Source organism: Anoplophora glabripennis, unplaced genomic scaffold (genome assembly GCF_000390285.2).
Source record: "Anoplophora glabripennis isolate ALB-LARVAE unplaced genomic scaffold, Agla_2.0 scaffold502, whole genome shotgun sequence".
In the NCBI taxonomy this organism is placed as follows: domain Eukaryota; kingdom Metazoa; phylum Arthropoda; class Insecta; order Coleoptera; family Cerambycidae; genus Anoplophora; species Anoplophora glabripennis.
This window is the reverse complement of record NW_019416584.1, coordinates 122,525-142,706: the sequence shown is the minus strand read 5'-3', so window position 1 is coordinate 142,706 and position 20,182 is coordinate 122,525. Positions and strand designations below refer to the sequence as shown.

Here is a 20,182-nt window from a genome sequence, read left to right as displayed (position 1 = left end):
TTTATGAAACATCCATCAATAAGTTTTGACATAAGTCTATTTTGAGAAAAGTCACTTATTTTCCTCAAACAAGGCTGAAATGAAACAAAAACGAATTTCCAAAATTTCGTGTTTTTTTTCAAATATTTCGAAAACTAATCGTGTTAGCCTTGTTTTTTAGAGGCATAATGTTGGTCCCCTGATTACGCAACTTTGCCCCCATTTAAGCTACTTCGTACCTCTTACCGTTTCCGAGATCCCTGTAGTGAGAAGCGAATTTGTAGCAGGCTGTATAAGGGTATTTCCTTATGTACACCATTTTCCAAAAATGGCCACAACGAGGGATGGTATATCTTAAGAAAGTTTTTTGAGATATGTATTTCATTATTTTAAATTTAGACTTATAAGCGTATAAACACTGATATATGCAGTATTATTTAAATGCCACATATTGAATCAGGTGTGACTATCAGTATTTCAACTCCAATATTGATCTCCTTAACTCTGATAAATCGAATTGTGCTGGAAATTTTCAAGAAATAAAAACATACTTTAGTGTTATCGCTTAAAGATTTCAAAATTTAAAAAAGATAATGTAGTCAAATTTAGATTTTCTCATTTTCTTGAATTCTGCTACGTTTACTTCCTTCACAAAAAAAATGAAAATTATTGCAGTACAAATGAGTTTCTTTTTATGACTTAAGCAGAGTTGCACGATATTGAGAAAGAACGCGTTCGTCTAGAAAGAATAAGACATAGGCGCGGCTATTTGGAATAGCGGTCTAGTACGCATTTGTGCGCAGAGCAATCAGACGCAAACTTACTTGTGTCGGTCTGTACAGTTCGTACGATATTTGTTGAGTTAGAATTCCGGAAGACCCCTGCGTCACCTTCTTGGAATTAACCGCATCTGACACCCGAGGTGGAGACATTGGCGGTAAATTTCCAGGCACGCCCTTGCTGCCCGCATTTGACATCCGAGATAGAAAGGTATTGGCGGAAAATTTAAGGCACGCCTCTGCCGCTGTAAATTGTTACAATGGGTGTGATAACAGAACTTTATTGGCTTATTCTTTTCTTGGAATTCCATCTCAACAGATATAGTGTGGACTGTAATTGTTTTATGGAAATTGTGATATTTCAAGACATAAGTATACGATCGATGTCATGAAATTTTTACAAACGCTTTTCATTTGGAAAGCAGAATTTCCTACAAACGCTCCCATTTATTATTCCTTAATAATCTAGAGATCAATATATTTTTTTTTGCAATGAAACAAAAATAAAAAGCTGGGAATAAAATAGTGACACAGACTCCTTAAAATTACCCTTTATGTAAGATGTATGTATTAAGATTTTTACCTTTTAAGATATCACAAAATATATTATATCTACCATCCTCTTTTAAAGAGATCTCCCTTATTAAGCATTTTTGCGAAAAAAAAGTTACCCTTATTGTGTGATATCCTAAAAATATCTGGAGACAATTTAGCACAACCCTGTATATTTCTTTTGCTTACTTATCTGATTCCTTGATTGATGGATCCTTTTGGCCAAAAAAAATTAGGTAATAAGTATTTAATTTGTTTAGAAAAACACTCGATGGAAAAAGAAATATAAAAAGAGTTACTATACAGGGTATTTTACACTTGAAGCCTCGTTTTACTATAGGAAAAAGAAACGAAAATTAAAAAAAGTTAGTTCTATGGGACTAAGTAGAGGCTATTTCGCATAAAATATATTTTGTTCAAAGTTCATGAAATAGGGATTTTGAAATCATCTGCAACAACTGAACAACTTTTGTTGTCAAGTGCCAAACATCTAAGTTAACAATGCATATAGGAATAAAAAATTAAAACTCGCGGAAAAAAAATTTTTGAAAACGAATATTTTCGTACATATAGATACAAACAGACAGAAGAACAATCAGTTTACTTAACAAAAGTTGTTCACGATATTGCAGTCGTCTTTTATAATGTTCGTGGCGAAACAACTATACTTTTCACGTAAATGGGAGCGTAAGTAAAATTTTTTAATGTCATTTTTTATTTTTCCGTAACAAGGTTGATGTGTCAAGTTCCAAATATCCTGTACTTGCAAATAATATTTTGCTTCGACAAAAAGTAATCCTTATTATTAAATTTTGTCATCAAATTTAAACTAAAATTAAAATTTCAAAAAACGTATCAATTTTCCTTCAACAGATTTCGCTCTGTTATTGTGTTATTCCAACAAATTCCCGAAGTTCCTGTTAATTAATTTATTTTTAACGGTATAAATGTAAACTGTTTTTAATGTTTTTCAAATTAGTTATCATGCTGTTTACGTCTGTTGATATTAGTTGTGGATGTTGTTTTAAAGTTTAAAATAATAAACCATATACATCAGCATAATCACAGATTTAAGAAAACACGCTGTATTGGAAAATACTTATTGTCAGTAACGGAGCCAAGAGATTGAAATGAAAAGCGTTATGTGATGTGCTTATCCAACCGAAAAGTTAAATTTAGTAGACTAACAACTATGATTTAAATCAGCGTTTCCCAACCGCTGCGCGCTGGTCTCCGAACCAGTATACCAGTACGTCAAACTTTTTGCCCGTTCACTGTATTCCTTCAAAATTTTACTGAAAGCATGTTATCCTGGAGCTAATGTAGCGTAAAATGGAGGAATGTTAGCCTCAAGAAAACTACCGCTAGAACTTAATCAGGTGAAAATAGTTTATGAAAGTTCTCGGCATCTGACTTCTCGAATTTTCACAATGTTATGTGATAATGCATAACTTTCCTCATTGCAGGTAAAATGGTTGTCAATAGTTATTGTATTCTATTTTTAAAACTGCATTCTTTGAACAGAAGAAATATAACAATTTCTTCGAGAGCAAAGGTCATTCTACCAAGAGCTTGTGTTAAGATTGGACAACTTATCATTCCAAGAAAAAATTAAAAATGTGTTTACTGCTTTTCACAAAATAGGAGCACAGAATCTCTAGATGTAAATAGCAAAATGCGCTATTCGTTCCAGATCATCTGCAAGCATTGTTGCAAAATCCTCAATAATTTTAACCAGAAATAGAAAATCTAAAATTAAATATCTATGTATACGGTTAATAAATTCATTTATAAAGGATATAAGCTCTACCGACCCTAATATTAAAGAAAAACAAACACTCGTTGACATTTCTTCTGTAACAAACGTTAAATCCAAAACTTTTGTACAATTCAGTCTGGATTTCAATGAAATATGAATACACAAAACAGAGCAAAATATCCAATTAAATTTTTCTATCACCCATTCGTGCGAAAAAACATTTTTTACTCTTTCGGTTTTAAAAGATTCACATCTACAATACATTTTGTCGGAACAACTTTACAGCCACGTCACGCAAAAATAATAAACAGAAAGCAGCAGCATACTTGTCATTCATTAAATTTTGTTTAATTTAATAGCTCGGGGGAAATAATCCTTAAATATTTTTAAAATGTTAAAACTGTTGTATTAAATTTATAAATTTCTTCATTTCTTCTTCACATATTTTTATGAAAATAAGCTTATGTTTCTATTTTCATTTGCGTATTTATGCAACATTTAAAAATTTCCAAATTTAATGGAAATTAAGTTTTTTAAATGAATGAATTACTATTTTGTCCCGAACGGTTCAAATTTTTCTTATAAAGAATGGATACTTATTTATTTCGGCCTGTTCTCGTACAGCGCAAAGGTTTGTTACGAAAAAAGATTGGGAACTGCTGTTTTAAATAATTACTTTTACGTTAACACCGTCAGTAATATATACAGCTAAACCGTAACCGTTATGCCAAATTATAGAACAGAAAAGTAAAAAAAAAACTGCCGCCGCCTCCGCACATTTTGATATCGAACAAGCGATTTCGCAATATTTTACTTTATCGATACCGGCAGCAGGCGGCGACAAAAATGGGGCTTTCGCGACCACGCTCCTTGGTTCGACCCACGAGACACCGCTTCGCCATCGGGAAAGGTCCATTCATAAATCGCCAACTTTCGACTTTCACACGTCCGGAACGACCTAGCTAAAAACTTACGTTTACATCCGATGAGAAAATCCAACGGCACTCATCGCACAACAACAGAACCTCATAGCACTCGAAAAGTCAGTGGGAAAACAGGAACAACTGCGCAAAAGTCGGGATGAATGGTCGGCGATCCAGCGGGCCGGTCTGCAACGGATTTACAACTGAAACGCAGCAGCTAGTAAGTCGGGGGGCATGAACGGAGCCACGCCGGCCGCGCGGGGATGAATGAAGTGGGCGCGCGGAGGGGGGCCGGTTCATTCATAATCACGCGACCTTTACGGGAGGAGCGAGGGGCGCGGGGGGAGATCCGGTCTCGCTCACCTCCGCGGCCGGCGGTATGCGCGCGGCCCCGCGGTGCATCGAAAATTCTACTCGAGCCGGAGGGGTCACCGCGACGGGTGGCCATCGGGAATTCTTGCAGGAGTCGCTCTGGGGGAGATAATTTTTAGCCGTACCGAAGTAAAAATTAATTAGTGGTGCTTTACAATTAATTGCCAACAACGAAGTTACGTGCAAAACAGTCAAAAGAATTGTAATATACTTCTCAAGGCGAAATATGCTCACTGACGTCACGATGCGGAATACACTAGAGCGAGAGAATGTGGTCATTAAATTTTCAAAAACATTCTTATTTTGTATACACAAAGTATTGGTCATGATTGGGTGATCCTGAAAGTTTCAACTCAATCCGTTGAGCGGTTTTCAAACTATATGATTTTTGAAATGCGAATATTTGTCTTAGTCGTGGCAATGCAATGACGTCACCGCATGGGACGGTCAGCCGGTTTGGCGCTACTTCCAGATGAGTTGCTGCATCGTACAGAATGTTTTAGCTTTTGCGCATATTAAATTTAAAAATGGAAGCAAATTTCGTAAAAGCAGATTCTTCCAATTTGCCAGAAGTAGGTTTGTTAATGGTTATGGATTTTTTAAATAAAAACCACGACTTTATCAATGCTGAGACGAGAAGAGTGACAATGCAAAGGTTACGTTTTAATAACGTGTAAAGCTTCTTTAAATTACGTTTCTAGCGAAAGTTTTGATGTTTTTGTACAATAAGAATAGTAAATAAGAATAGGGATTTCGCATTTAATTGGACGAAGCCGTTTCTGTCACAGGTTTCAAAGATTTACCTAATCAAATTTAAAATTCTTTTTAATCCCATGGAAACTACATAAAGTCTACCTAATAATCTTATAAATATAATATTTATTATGTATTTTTATATAAATACTTAGTATTTGTATAATATTCACAAAAAAATCAACAATGGAAAACACAAGTCGATGCTTTAGTATGAAAACATGCTATCTAAAATTAAGCTTGGAAAACATGCTAGCTCAGATCTTTAAGTAAAAATATGCTATATGAGTTTGACCAGAAATTTAAGTTGGCACATTGAATAATTGAAACCGTGCATTTATAATGAACTTATATAATATATTTTTCAAAAAGTAAGGAATGTTTATGTTCAGGTACACTGTTTATATTAATTTTTTTATTCAACATTTTTCAATTACGTAATTTTGTTAACTTACTGTTATAAACGACAAAATTGTTAACTAAAAAAATTGAATAATATGCAGGATGCTGCAACACGTACTTTACTCGACATTTTTTGAAATAACAAATTTTAAAAAAATAGTGTATACCTTAATATATAAAATTGTTTATTATTACTAAAAATTATTCGATTTTTTTCATAGAAATTTGCTTTGATATAAAAATTAATAGCGCACTCTTACCTGATTTATAGTCACTACTCTTACTTTTATTATAGAGTTAACATAATAACCAGAATATAAATGTAATGTATAAAGTTGAATGATATGTATATATCGATGCGACGGGCGCATATGATATGCACGTGCATATTTCCGCAGTTCCCCATGCACATATGTTTATAATCAGCAGATCATAACGTACCGATATGGGGTGCTTCGTGTTCATCCAAAGGAAAACGCAACGTGTAACAATATAGGTTGCGTGTTCAGATCACGTCGGGGTCACCAATTTATGGGGTGCTTCGTGTTCATCCAAAGGAAAACACAACGTGTAACAATATAACTTTTATTGACCGCTTCTTTACAGAACAGCACGACCGATCGGGAGCAAGGCTTAACCCATACTGATAGTGTCGCTTCTTTGCCTGTTCTCAGATAAATTTTTGCCCTCTCGGTCGTGTACCTATTTCTAATCCAGGTAAAACAAATAACCTAAAGCTCTATCTAATGATGTACTTATCCCTAATCTCATTTACTCTAAATACAGCTTAATATAATGTGATATTAATTATTTTATACTTAATGTGATATCAATTAGAAAAACAAATTTATTGCTAATTAAATATAAAAATGTAATTGTAACATGCCGCCACACCGGTATTAAAAGTGTCACATACCTGCATTTCATTTCCATGGTCTATGCAAGGACGCGGCTACCGTGTTTTTTATTGAGGTGCAGTACGAACGATTCGGACCCGGAATTTGAGATAGCATGTTTTCCAACCAAAATTTGAGATAACATGTTTTCTAATCGAAATCTGAATGTTTTCGTACTAAAGCATCGAGGTGTATAGTGTTTCTAGAGGATACAAACGTATTTATTACATACCTAAATTACGCAAGGTAGTTTTATTGTTTTCAAAATAAGTCATTTTTCAAATAAAAGATATTAAAAAAACAAATCAAAGTAAAGACTAATAGACTATTGATTTTAGATCCGCACGACAGAATTACAGGGACATTATTATTTTCTTAGGCGTCATGCGTCTTCACACTTACTACTCTCACATTAGGGAACAATACAATATTTGTAATTTTTTTCTGTTCTGTGTCTTCCATATTGCTTAGAAAATTCTGTATCTTAACGTACTCAATCAAAACTTAACAGGCAACTAAATCCCGACTACACACAAGCATGCTGCATCGGTTTCCCATGCAGTGATGTCACACACGCCGGTCAGCGGATACTCAGCGCGCTTGTTTATGAATTTGTCCATTAATAGTCAGATTTTCACATAACAATCTGCCACACTTTGCAATCTCTGGTCTGTCAGGTCTGCATCTACCAACGTTTGTGTCCTCCCCCCTCAGTTCATGAAATGAAAACAATGACATTTTCAAAAGGCAGACTCACATAATCTGCCAACGGTGAGCATTATTATAGTGACAAAATTTTTGGTAATGTGCATTTTTTTGCATTTTTGCACTGATGGGTACTGAGAATATTTCTAACATTATTATTCGAGTTGATAACACAGGACGAAGATATACTCAGTAGTTACTGATTGTGAGTGCAAAAATGCAAATAAATAAAAAACGCTGTTAAATATACCTACTACTGCTAAAGACTTGAGCATACATAATACAGTTTGTCGCTAGCGAACTTTGTCCCGGCACACAAATAAATTATGTGTTGTGAATACAAAGGCTATTAAATTCTAATTTTTTATATGAAATACGTAGGAAGAAAAAATAGTTATAACTATAGGCATTTTTTTAGTCAAAGAAATTTAGAAATACCTTCATAAAAATATTTATGGCCTTGTCTTCATTACCGGCAAACATGTAATAGTTTTCGGCAATATTGTTTGTGTCCTGTAATTCACATCTAACTTATACGAGGTCTGTTCAGAAACTTTTTTGAATTACAGGCTAACGGAGATATTTAATGACATGCGGTTGGCAGCATTGCGTAGCGCGTAACCTCCTCTGTAACCACATGTTCTTGGATTGTTGATATCTCATTTAGTTTTCGTGACATTGTTATCTGTGTGCAATGTGTTTAAGTGTTAGTGACAACCATTGGAGTGACAGTCATTACAAAAATTGTCACTGACAATTTTTGTAATGAGTGATTTTCTGTAACGATGCAACGTAAAATTTTGCGTGAGACTGTGGAAGTCAGTCAATTGAAGATCATCCTCGACCAAGAAGACCTTCGACTTCATCTGATGACTCCCACGTTCAAAAAGTCAAAGATCTGATGCGTGCAAATCGCCGAGAAATTGCAGAGGTAGCATCTGAATTGGGTCATGCCACGAAATTTTGACTGAAAAATTGAATATGCATCGAGTTGTAGACATTTATCGGCAACACTTTAAACAATCCAATGAGGGTGAAACATTCATTCCAAAGATCATAACGGGAGACGAAGGCTGGGTTTACGGCTACGAGATTGACAATGAGACAGAAGTTCAATCATCACAATGGATTGTAAAGAATCTCCACGCCCCAAGAAAGCACGTCAGACTTGATGCAATGTAAAAGTGGGGCTGACTGTTTTTTCGACTTTAATGGAATTATGCATTTTGAATTCTTGCCTCAAGGTGAAACAGTGAATCGTGTTTACTATCAAGGCATTTTACAACGGTTAAAAAAAATCACAAAAAGAAACCAGAGTTGGTCATGATAATGCGCCCGTACACTCAGCTTTGTCATTTTGTCAGGTTTGTGCTAAGAATCAGATTACTGTCCTCCCTCATCCTCCTTACTCGCAAGACCTGGCTCCTTGCGATTTTTCTTATTGCCAAATTAAAATCGGTGCTAAAAGGATGCCATTTTCAGACTATTGATGATATCAAAGCAAATTCGTCACAGACTCTAAAGACCATTTCAGGACTTCTTTGCGAAATAGAAAAACCGGTGAGAAAAGTGTGTAAATAGAGGATGGGTTACTTTGAAGGAGCCAAGGAAAAATAATGTATAAAATTAATAATAAAGTTCGGTTATTTTCTGAACAGACCTGGTACATGAGCGTCTTTTCCTACATGCAAAACATATCTCGGCGGAAAGAATTAAGTTATAGTGGCTGATAAATGCAAATTTAAGGGCCAAATTCAGAGATCTCCCTAAATCTATACTAATCTTTCACTCATATCAAACTTATGCTTCACTCGTGGTGGGTGCCCTCATCTCATTCTCAATTCTGGTATTCAGAAATGTATATAAATGAATGACTAATTTGAGTGTGCATCAAACAACAAATTACTAAATAAGGGAACAGTTGGCTACTCAAATATTATCAAAAATATGTCATTAGTGAAAAGCTAATGTCACAGTATTTCTTTATTTTGAATTTGAATAACTCACCTTGAAAATATATACTGAAATGAACATACTGTATCTCAAGAAACGACACCGAGTAATAGCAGAGAAAAATTCATGAAATTATAATGTAGACTCTAAGAAAGACATAAATTACTTTTAAAGAAAAATAAAAATTTCCTTTCATAGTTATTTCATATAAAAACTAAAACATTATCAGTCAAAATTTAACTAATACATTGTAAACGAGAAGCATGTCAAGAAAATAAAGTTTAGATTCGAACCACAAGAAGGGCCAATTTAACAATTTTACGAATAACTAAACGTTAAATAATCTAGTACAAAAGAAAATTCAAATATTATAGTATCAGAAAACACATAGGCTAGAAGTTTGTTATAAAAATTTGTCATGCAGAATGTCGTATAAAAAAATTTATTGTAAAATTAGTTTAAGATGTATAAAATTTACTACGCAGTTATAAAATATAAATTACGCCGTAAGTTAATTAAAATAAAATTCGTCGCAATATGTGGGAGAAATTGCGCAGTTAGAAAATAATATCATGGATAGGAGTGACCAATTAAAAAGGGACAAATCAGATGATTTACCTTGTACCGGAAAACAAAAGAGTATCGTTGAGAAGTAAACAAGTGGAAAAGAGAGGTTGGTCCGAGACACTGGTGAGGGGTGCATGTTGTCCTGTGGCTCCCGAAAATAACATCAAAAACACCAGGAAGCAATCCACTCAGACCCAACAGCCATCTTCAAAGAACGAGTACAACTGACAAACCACAACTAATGTGAGGTTAGAGTGACGATCGAAAATTCAGATGCAGAACGAAATAAACGTAAGTCCAATTGCATAAGCATAAGCGTATTCTCCAAAAACATAAAGTAAAGTGTTGCGAATTTGAAATAAAAACTGTTTGTGAAACAGAAAACTTCAGTTCAAACCATAAACAATTTCAGTGGGTAAAATTAAAAATGACAGTTTTGAACATTTCCTAGTTTAAGAATTAGTTTAGTTTCGATGTTCGTAATATAAGTTAATTTGGTTCATAAAACTTTTAAAACATTAATAATTGGTTAACCAAATACTTTTCATATCATGTTAGATAGAGTTAAGGAGTTTCTCCGATATTTAGTCATGTAAAAGTCTATAAAAAAATCTAGTTTCTGTGTTTATCACCATATTGTTCGGAATTTAAAAATTAATACTTAATAAATGTCATATTGTGAAAATAGTTAAAATTTTGCTTTTATTCAATGCTTCTTACAAAAAATGAGTAGTAAAGGTAAATTTAAAATAACATAGAACCGCTTCTCTGAGGTAGGATCTCATGCTGTTAATTGAACAAGTGTTTTTGAGGGACAGTGTAGAAATTATCAATAAACATTCCTATCTACACTGTAAAAAATTAACCTACACTGTTAACATTATTCATGCAAGGTAAAGCTGCCGGAGGAAAGTGTAGCAAAATGAAGGTAAGAAAGTACAATTCGTCTATATTTGTCATTGTAATTATCAAATTTTATTAAGAGAACCTACATTCAATGAAAATTTTGATTTAAATACACACAAATAACATTCTACACAACAAAAAGCGCCCAAACGAATATTAAAAATTACACAAATAATATTTAATCATTACACACACAAAATAAAAATAATAAAATAAATAAATATTATTATTATTATAATAATACATAATAAATTACATTTAAGTAATAATAAAAATCAAAAGGTCTAATTAATTAACCAGGTAAACGCGGTCCTCATATGAACCATGATAACCCAATTGATAATAATCATATTTAGTTCATTTTCCCTACTATGTACTTCATACAGAGCAGAATGAGTGACAAGCAATAGTTTATGACGTATGTAACAGAACTAATTTCTAAAAAATAATTATAATTTATATAGCGTTCACTTACAGAATATCCTTTGTTGAATATCTGGACTTAATTATTTGTAAAATATACTGCTAGAATATTATGAAACCACAAAATTAATAAATTAGGAACATACAGGGTGGTCCAGATTTTAATAGACAAACTTCGGGAAAATACTAAACAACAAAAATTAACATCACTTTGCTTTATGAACATAGGCGCAGAAAGCCACCGTTTATGAGATACAGGGCGTTGAAATTAATAAAAATTAAAAATTTTTTTAAATATCTGGAAAACCGCTTCATCAAATTTATCCAAATTTGGTACACATTTTTTTTCAAATATTTCTCCTAATTCTGTATGTAAATAGTCCAAATTCAAAAACCAGTGGCGGAGAAACAAGGATATCGTTTCCTTATTTAAAGTAAAACTTCTATGGCACTGAATTAATTGGTAATATGACTACATTTTATAACGGTCTGAAACATTCCGGATGAAAAAACATATTTTATTTTTGTCGAAAGGTGATTGATTTAGGAGTTATAAAACATATTATCCAACTAAACATGTTGCCACCTAGACTAAATTCCGATCTGATTTTTAAATTTTTTGGACAATAGCCTCTTCCAGTTAGTGAAGGACATACCTTCAGATTAACTAATCGGGACCTGGTTTCAAATTGACGGGGCGCCAGCATATTCTGGCCAGGTAGTTCGTGAATGGCTGATAAACAATTACCAAAACAGATGGATTGGTCGGAATGGCCCCATACCTTGGCCACCTAGATCACCTGATCTAAATATTTTGGATTATTTTATTTGGGGGTAACCTAGAAAAATGACGTTTATGCCGTTCCTATAGCAAATAGGGACCAGTTAGTGCAAAGGCTAAAGGAGCCTGCACTAATTTGAGGTAAAGTCCAGTTTTAATCAGAGCTGCTGTGAATTCTATAACTAAAAGATGCCAAAAGTGCATTGAGTTCGACAAAAATAAAAAATAAATTTATCCGCAATGTTTCAGACCGTTATAAAATGTATTCATACCAATTAATTCAGTGGCGTAGAAGTTATACTTTAAATAAGGAAACGATATCCTTGTTCCTACGCCACTGGTTATTGAATTTGGACTGTCTACATACAGAACTAGGAGAAATATTTGAAAAAAATTGTGTACCAAATTTGGATAAATTTGATGAAGCGGTTTTCCAGATATTTAAAAATCTTGATTTATTTTTGTTAATTTCAACTCCCTGTATCTCATAAACGGTGGCTTTCTGCGCCTATGTTCATAGAGCAAAGTGATGTTAATTTTTGTTTGGTATTTTCCCGAAGTTTGTCTATTAAAATCTGGACCACCCTGTATAAGCACACGTCAAACACCACTAACCTACAGCACTCATTTGTGAGGGCGATTTAAGTGACTCACTGAAGTAGAATTGATTATGAATACGTTTAGTATGAAATAAGTGTGTGTGGAACTTTAGGGAGATTTATGAATTTGGGCCTTAGTGTAGTTGTTTTCAGAATAATACACACCTGTTTCTATTTATTTTTTGCAAAAAATTAAAAATATCATTCGTTCTTCGCTATTTTGTTCTTCTTGGTATTATCTCGTTTCCTTCTATTCTTTTGTATTCCTAGTTACTTCCTGCATATTCCCTTTAAATTTTAAATCTTTATGAATATGAATACGTCAATTTGATGCCAAGAGACCGTGGCAAATATTAAATTAAATAAATAATTGTAGACGCACATATTTCTTACGTACCAACTCTGTACCTGTAAACTCGTCTAGCCTATACGCTATAAGTTATTTCCATTCACAGAAAAGAAAGTCATTAAATGAACCGATAGTCGGAAATAAAAAACATATTAGAAATGAAATTACGACGTTTTGTACAATAAACAACTCATGTGTTCAAGGAAGATTACGTTTCATGACAAAGTCAAGGTTATTATAGAAATATTGCTCAAAATACCAGATGTTAAATATAACATGAATGAATAACAACCATGAAGTAATGAATGGGTTGGTAAGATTTATGTACGTTCCCAGAAAATCGTTCCAAATAACCTATTAAAATATGGATGTTGATGTAAACTATGCACGAATCTCAAAACTTAATCACGAAAATCAACGGAAGGATAACATTATTTAAGACCGCAACTTAAGTTAGAGTTACCTACATGAAGTGTGTGTGTTATATATTACTATACAGAGTGTTAACTAAGTACCCAAACTATTTAAAGGAAACGATTCTTCAGAATGACACAAGAAAAATATTTTTGAAATGCACTACGATGAAAAAAATAAGGGTCTCTCAAATGCAGTTATCAGCTAGCCACGATAGATTTCTGGAACCACAACAAGAAAATTTACAAAAATCAAAGCCTACTGAGATATAACCCTCTCAATGGTACCGAAAATAGCGTTTTTTCATATAACTTTAAAACAGTTTGAGCTAAAGACTTCTTAGTTGATTACAGAGTTACATCCACATGGTGGTATTTTTTGAGGTGTAATAGATGTCTAATTTTTAAAGATTTTTTGTCTCTTGATTGCCTGTATCACATTGACAGGACTAGTTGATGACTATTTCTCCAATTTTTATTTCATAATGACTCATTAAAATGCATTAGTTCGTTGGGTCACCAGGATAATACTTGTAATCAAGTCGAATTAAAGTGTGATCGTAAAAAAAATCAGTAGTAGGGTATGTAAAATGATAATATCAAAAAACTAACTTGAAAAAAGGGACGATAAGTTGACAAATTGCGAATAAGTGGCTAAATTACGTGTTTTTCACTTTTTTACTGCTCATGAAAAACTAGACGACCTATTGAAAAATTAGTTATTTTATGGTGAAGGCAATAGAATTATCTACAATTTAAGGTACCTAAAGTCATATTTCACCAATTTTTTAACTGTAAAATAAAGGTCGAACGCGAAAAAATCAGTTTTCGAAAATTGCGCATTATTTTTGCAAAAAGCGATGGATGATATTTTTGGAAAAGACGGTCAATCCAATAACCGACATTTTTGCCAAAGGACGATTCTATTGACGGTGAGATTGTTGCTCCAGATATTTGTTAATACCGTAAAAATAAGCTGTATTTAATGCAAAAGAGCGAATTCTCGAGCGGTTTTTGGTTGACCCTGAGATAATTTATTTATAATGGTGTTTTGCACTTTGTTAATTGTAAAGAACAACTTAATGTCAACTATTTAAAATTTTTCTGTTTCGATACGTTCCTTTGGATCAATTAGAACCTTGTAAAATTAACGTTTAGTAACTAAACAATTAGTTGCAAAAACACGAACAAAATTAATTAACAAATACCTAGACCAACAATATCAATAGAATCGGACTTTGGCACACATGTTGGTCTTTGGATTGACCGCCTTTTCTATAAATTTCATCAATATTCCGCGCATTTTGCAATAATAATGCGCAATTTTCGAGATATGGTTTTTCAGTATTTGATCTTTATTTTACAGTTAACAAATTGGTGAAATATGACTTTAGATACCTTAAATTATAGGTACTTTAATTGCCTACAACAATTTTCATGGGCAGTAAAAAAAAAGTGAAAAAAACACGTAATTTTGCAACTTAGCGTCATATCTTTCCAGTTACGTTTTTGATATTATCATTCTCCATATCCTTCCCCGTCATAAAGTACAATAAAATGTCTACTAAACTTCTGCAAAAAATTAAGGGAGCAAAAAAATTTTTCGAATTTTTAGTGATTTTTCAGAATGCTGTATCTCAGTTAAAAATGATCGTATCAAGGTTTTAAAAAAAGCATTTTAAAGCGCCGAATGTCTAGTTTTCAGATTTCTTAGCTCAAAATTTTTAGGAGCGACAGTCATCGTGAAATTCTAAGAAATAAGCCTAAAAAATTTTTTTCAATTTTTTGCGTTTTTTTTCTCGGTCCACGGGCTTGGAAAAATTTTTTACACAAAAATCATAATATGGACTTGATAGCCTGTTCATTCAGCTTTAATTTCTTTTTTTAAATTTTTCTCTACGTTAATTTGACCCGGAGATATTCGACTACGAATACAAAAGCATCCTTTTGGCTTTAACCATCGATATCTCAGCAACTAATGATCAGACAGAAAATTGACGGGCAGTTTCGAAATCTCGAATAAATTTCCTACAAGGCTATGTAGCGTTCTTGGAAGAAAAAAATTTTCTTTCATCCTCGACATTAACTTGAAAAAAGTGAAAAAAAGTGACTTTTTGACTTGTTTTGCTAAGTCGACCGCATCTTTGCTAATATCGATGGAGAGTCTAATGCTTGTACGAATTTTTACACCTCGATGTACCCCCAAAAGCTCCGTAAATGGGCAGATCGATCTATCGAACGGTTTTTCCGGACCGCTTAATCAAAATTTCAGAAAAATTTAAAGGTGCAAAATTTACATTTCTGAGCACCCTGTAACGTTCGTAAAAATTTGATTTTTTTTCAATCCTTTCATAATTGGGCATTTTTTGCTCATTGAATTTGAAAAATATAGTAATAATTTTTGAAAAAAAATTTTTTTTTAATTTTTGAAAATTCAGACTCAAGATAAAAATATTGAGCCATTTTTGAAGCGAAGTGCTCTTTCCGTACCGTAATTTCCTTTATTTTGAATTAACGAAATTTATTAAAAGTTGATAAATAAAATAAAAATGATAAATGCCGTCTAGGCATGACAAAAATTAAAAAAATTGATGTCTACAAAAACTTTTGATTAATTTTTTTCACTAGAATTACAAAAAATATTGTTAGTTTTGAGAAAAACTGTTCGTTGGTTCCTTTGAATCAAAGATAGTTTAAAAAAAAACTGTTTTTTCACATTTGTTAGCTTCGTAAGAAAGTTTAGGATAATACGCACTATTTTTTCGCAGATCGAGGACTACACCAATCTTGGGGGTATCAACTTTTAATCAATTTCGTTAATTCAAAATAAAGGAAATTACGGTACGGAAAGAGTACATCGCTTCAAAAATGACTCAATATTTTTATCTTGAGTTGTTAAAAAATAAAGAAGAGTAAATTTTCAAAAAATTTTCAAAAATTAAAAAAAAAGTTTTTTTTTCAAAAATTATTTTTTTTTTCAAATTCAATGAGCAAAAAATGCCCAATTGTGAAAGAATTGAAAAAAAATCAAATTTTTCATTTTTACGAACGTTACAGGGTGCTCAGAAATGTAAATTTTGCTCCTTTAAATTTTTCTGAAATTTTGATTAAGCGGTCCGGAAAAACCGTTCGATAGATCGATCTGCCCATTTACGGAGCTTTTGGGGGTACATCGAGGTGTAAAAATTCGTACAAGCATTAGACTCTCCATCGATATTAGCAAAGATGCGGTCGACTTAGCAAAACAAGTCAAAAAGTCACTTTTTTTCACTTTTTTCAAGTTAATGTCGAGGATGAAAGAAAATTTTTTTCTTCCAAGAACGCTACATAGCCTTGTAGGAAATTTATTCGAGATTTCGAAACTGCCCGTCAATTTTCTGTCTGATCATTAGTTGCTGAGATATCGATGGTTAAAGCCAAAAGGATGCTTTTGTATTCGTAGTCGAATATCTCCGGGTCAAATTAACGTAGAGAAAAATTTAAAAAAAGAAATTAAAGCTGAATGAACAGGCTATCAAGTCCATATCATGATTTTTGTGTAAAAAATTTTTCCAAGCCCGTGGACCGAGAAAAAAAACGCAAAAAATTGAAAAAAAAATTTTTTAGTCTTATTTCTTAGAATTTCGCGATGACTGTCGCTCCTAAAAATTTTGAGCTAAGAAATCTGGAAACTAGACATTCGGCGCTTTAAAATGCTTTTTTTAAAACCTTGATACGATCATTTTTAACTGAGATACAGCATTCTGAAAAATCACTAAAAATTCGAAAAATTGTTTTACTCCCTTAATTTTTTGCAGAAGTTTAATAATTTTTATAAGTCTTCAGGGTTTATGATCTAATTCGACTAGACTATTGCGGGAAACCAGGTTTATAGTTTTGAAAAAAAAAATGCACGCCACTGTTATCTTCAATGTTTCATATAGTTTCTGTATCAGGCAAAATAGAAAATATGAAAACATTTTTGTTCAGGAAACATATCTATCTTATCACGATGATTTTAGAAGTCATCCTTTTCCATGTCCTTAGATCACCAAGGAAACCTCCTGTATGTAATAGTTACGCTAGATAAAAAAGGTACATACATACACAGAAAATTCAAACATTTAAAAATAAACGTTTAAGGTCACGAGAAAATTTTTATATCCTTTTACTTTCACCGAGACTGAGTTTTTTAGATAACCTGCAACAATACTCTGAAGGTTCGGTAAGATTCTATCTTGAGAGTACATACATACTTACATATTTAAAAAACGTCTAGGATGTTTGTTACACTGCCTCGTAACTGTCGTCTGGTCGTCTGTCTTTTAATGATGATGACGTTCAATACGGAGTTTACTAGAGAATGTCAAGGTTGCGATTGCGAATATATTCTAGATAATACCATGTGCCGTACACAAAAACTGAATGAATAACGTAAGTTGTAAATGAGTTAGCAGAACCTATTAACTACGTAATATGTTGAATATTCTACTGTTAAACAAACGACTTTTGTAAACTTCAAAGCGATGACAAAATATTTAGGAGAAATTGAATGTGTACATTATTTGAATTTCCCTAAATACAAAATTCCACAATCCACATGAGATCAACTTTAACATTAACGAAATTTGCCAAAGAATTATTATTGTTAACTAAATATCTCTGAAATGAACCAATTTAGGTTTTGATGAACTACAGCGGCTACACAAAGCAATTTTAGAGATAAGTTTCGTGAAATCATTTTACTTTAATCCCAATATTTCATGGAGATGTAATATTGAGAGGTAAAATACGTTATTTTTCACAAATTTAATTTCCAGAATTTTGTACCAATTTGTAATTTTGAATTGTAAATATATTACGTGTCATTAAATAGGATCAAGTACAGATAATCTGTTCTGGAACTGGTATAATGTTTGCTCATGTACATATTTAAATAAGTATAATATAAAACCTTCATTAAAACTGTATTTACCAAAGGAGAAAGAGAGTATAAAAGGTTCGAGGCATTATTAAAACATTTCTTTATCTATAGTCGTTGCTGCACAAAGAAATTTTTCGATTATCTTTGTATTCATAAAATCAACTGTTTGCCAGATATAAACATTTTTTTTTCAACAAACATAGGTATTAACAAACTTTTCAATACAAGTTCTTGATAGATCTTTTTTAAAAATTTGTGCACGTGCACATTTAGATAAACATTATTAAAATACAATAACCAAACAGCCAGAAAGGAGGTCTTTGCAAACAGCCCACAAAGAGAACTTTCATGTCGAAAAAATTTCGGAAGAAATTTGCGAAATACCTAAATAATGAATAGATTCGAACAACCATTTTTTAAATTTTTCTCAAACTTTCCATTTTTCATAAAGTTACAACATTATGAAGTTTGAAAAATAAAATATTAGTATTAAAATATACGAGGTTTGTTCAGAAAATAATCGAATTTAATTTTTTTTAATTTATTATTAATTTTATACATTATTGGTCTTTGTCTCCTTCAAAGTACTCCCCTCCCCTATTCACATACTTTTCCGGTGGCGTTTCCAATTCTCGAAGCAGCACTGAATAGCTTCATTTGAAATGGCCTTTAAAGTCGTGGCGAATTTTCTTGATGTCATCAACAGTCTGAAAACCACGTCATTTCAGCACCGTTTTTAATTTCCGAAATAAAAAAAATCGCTAGGAGCTAGGTCTGGTGAAGGAGGAGGGTGAGGGAGGATAGTAATCTGATTGTTGACACAAAACTGACGAATTGACAAAACTGAGTGTGCGAGCTTATTGTCATGGTGCAAGAACCATGTGTTGTCTCGCCACAAATCTAGTCCCTTTTTGCGGATTTTTTCATGGAACCTTTGTATAAAACGCCTTAATAGTACACAAGGTTTACTGTTTCACCTTGCGGCAATAATTCAAAATGTATGACTCTACTAAAAAATGGGCGTCACTTTAACATTGGATCGAGACTGACGTGCTTTCTTGGAGGGTGGAGATCTTTTGCCAATCGATTATGATCATTGAACTTTTTTCTTGATGTCGTAGTCGTAAAGTCAGCTTTCATCTCCCGTTATAATCCTTTAAATGAATGTTTCATCGTCATTGGATGTTCAAGGAGTTGCCGGCAAATGTCCACACGATTTTCTTTCTGTAGTTCGGTCATCAAACGAGGAACAAATTTTGCTACAACTCAATGCATGTTCAATTTTTCAGTCAAAATTTCATAGCATGACCCAATTGAGATGCTAACCTCTTCTGCAATTTCTCTGATAATAATCAATCGGCGATTTGCACATACTAGACCATTTTGACATTCCGACCGTAGGAGTCATCAGTTGAAGTCAAAGGCCTTCCTGATCGAGGATCTTCTTCAATTGACTATTTTTAAATAGTGAAAACCATTCGTAACATTACGTACGACTCAGAGCATCATCACCGTAAGCTTGTTTCAAAAGTTGAAACGTTTCAGTGAAAGTTTTCCCCGATTCACGAAATATGTTACGTTGCATCTTGCATCGTTTTTTCTAGGAAATCGCACATTTCAAAAATTGTCTCTAACACTTAAACACGTTGCACTCGATCACTCAAATAACAATATCACGAAAACTAAATGAGATACGAACAATCCAAGAACATGTGGTTACAGAGGAGGTTATGCGCAATGCAATGCTGCCAACCGAATAACACAAAATATCTCCATAAGCGCTTAATTAAAAGAGTTTGGTTGTGTGCAATCGAGATCCCAATTTTTATTTTGCAAAGCCCGTTCGAAATTTCTTTGCCATGAAAGTTACCTACCCAAGCATAGATATCACCCCTAAAAAATTATCAAAATATGACCACTTTAATTGTCATCAGGCGTGCACCTACCAGTTTAACAAAGAAACAAACAAAATAATGGGTGTGAAAGTATATAGAAAATAAATATTTCGTTATCTGAAACAATTATTTACAAATGTTTATATTTTTCTCTTTTACTGAACTTAGGATAGATAGATATTTATTAGTGTTAGTACACAAAAAGTGTTTACACACGTCAAAAAAAAATAATTATAGTAGTAATATAAAATCATTATGAAAAAAAAATAATAG

General features: G+C 32.8%; 1 protein-coding gene across 2 annotated transcripts in view; it reads right to left on the bottom strand.

Moving 5' to 3' along the window:
• The window catches only part of LOC108912147 (E3 ubiquitin-protein ligase HECW2), a 247,310-nt gene extending 243,145 nt beyond the window's left edge, over positions 1–4,165 (bottom strand). For both annotated transcript variants that reach the window (XM_018717315.1, XM_018717316.1), the window contains exon 1: positions 4,044–4,165. The gene's annotated coding sequence lies outside the window, so the exon portion shown is untranslated. The remainder of the gene's footprint in view (positions 1–4,043) is intronic.
• Between the last annotated feature and the right edge of the window lie 16,017 nt (positions 4,166–20,182).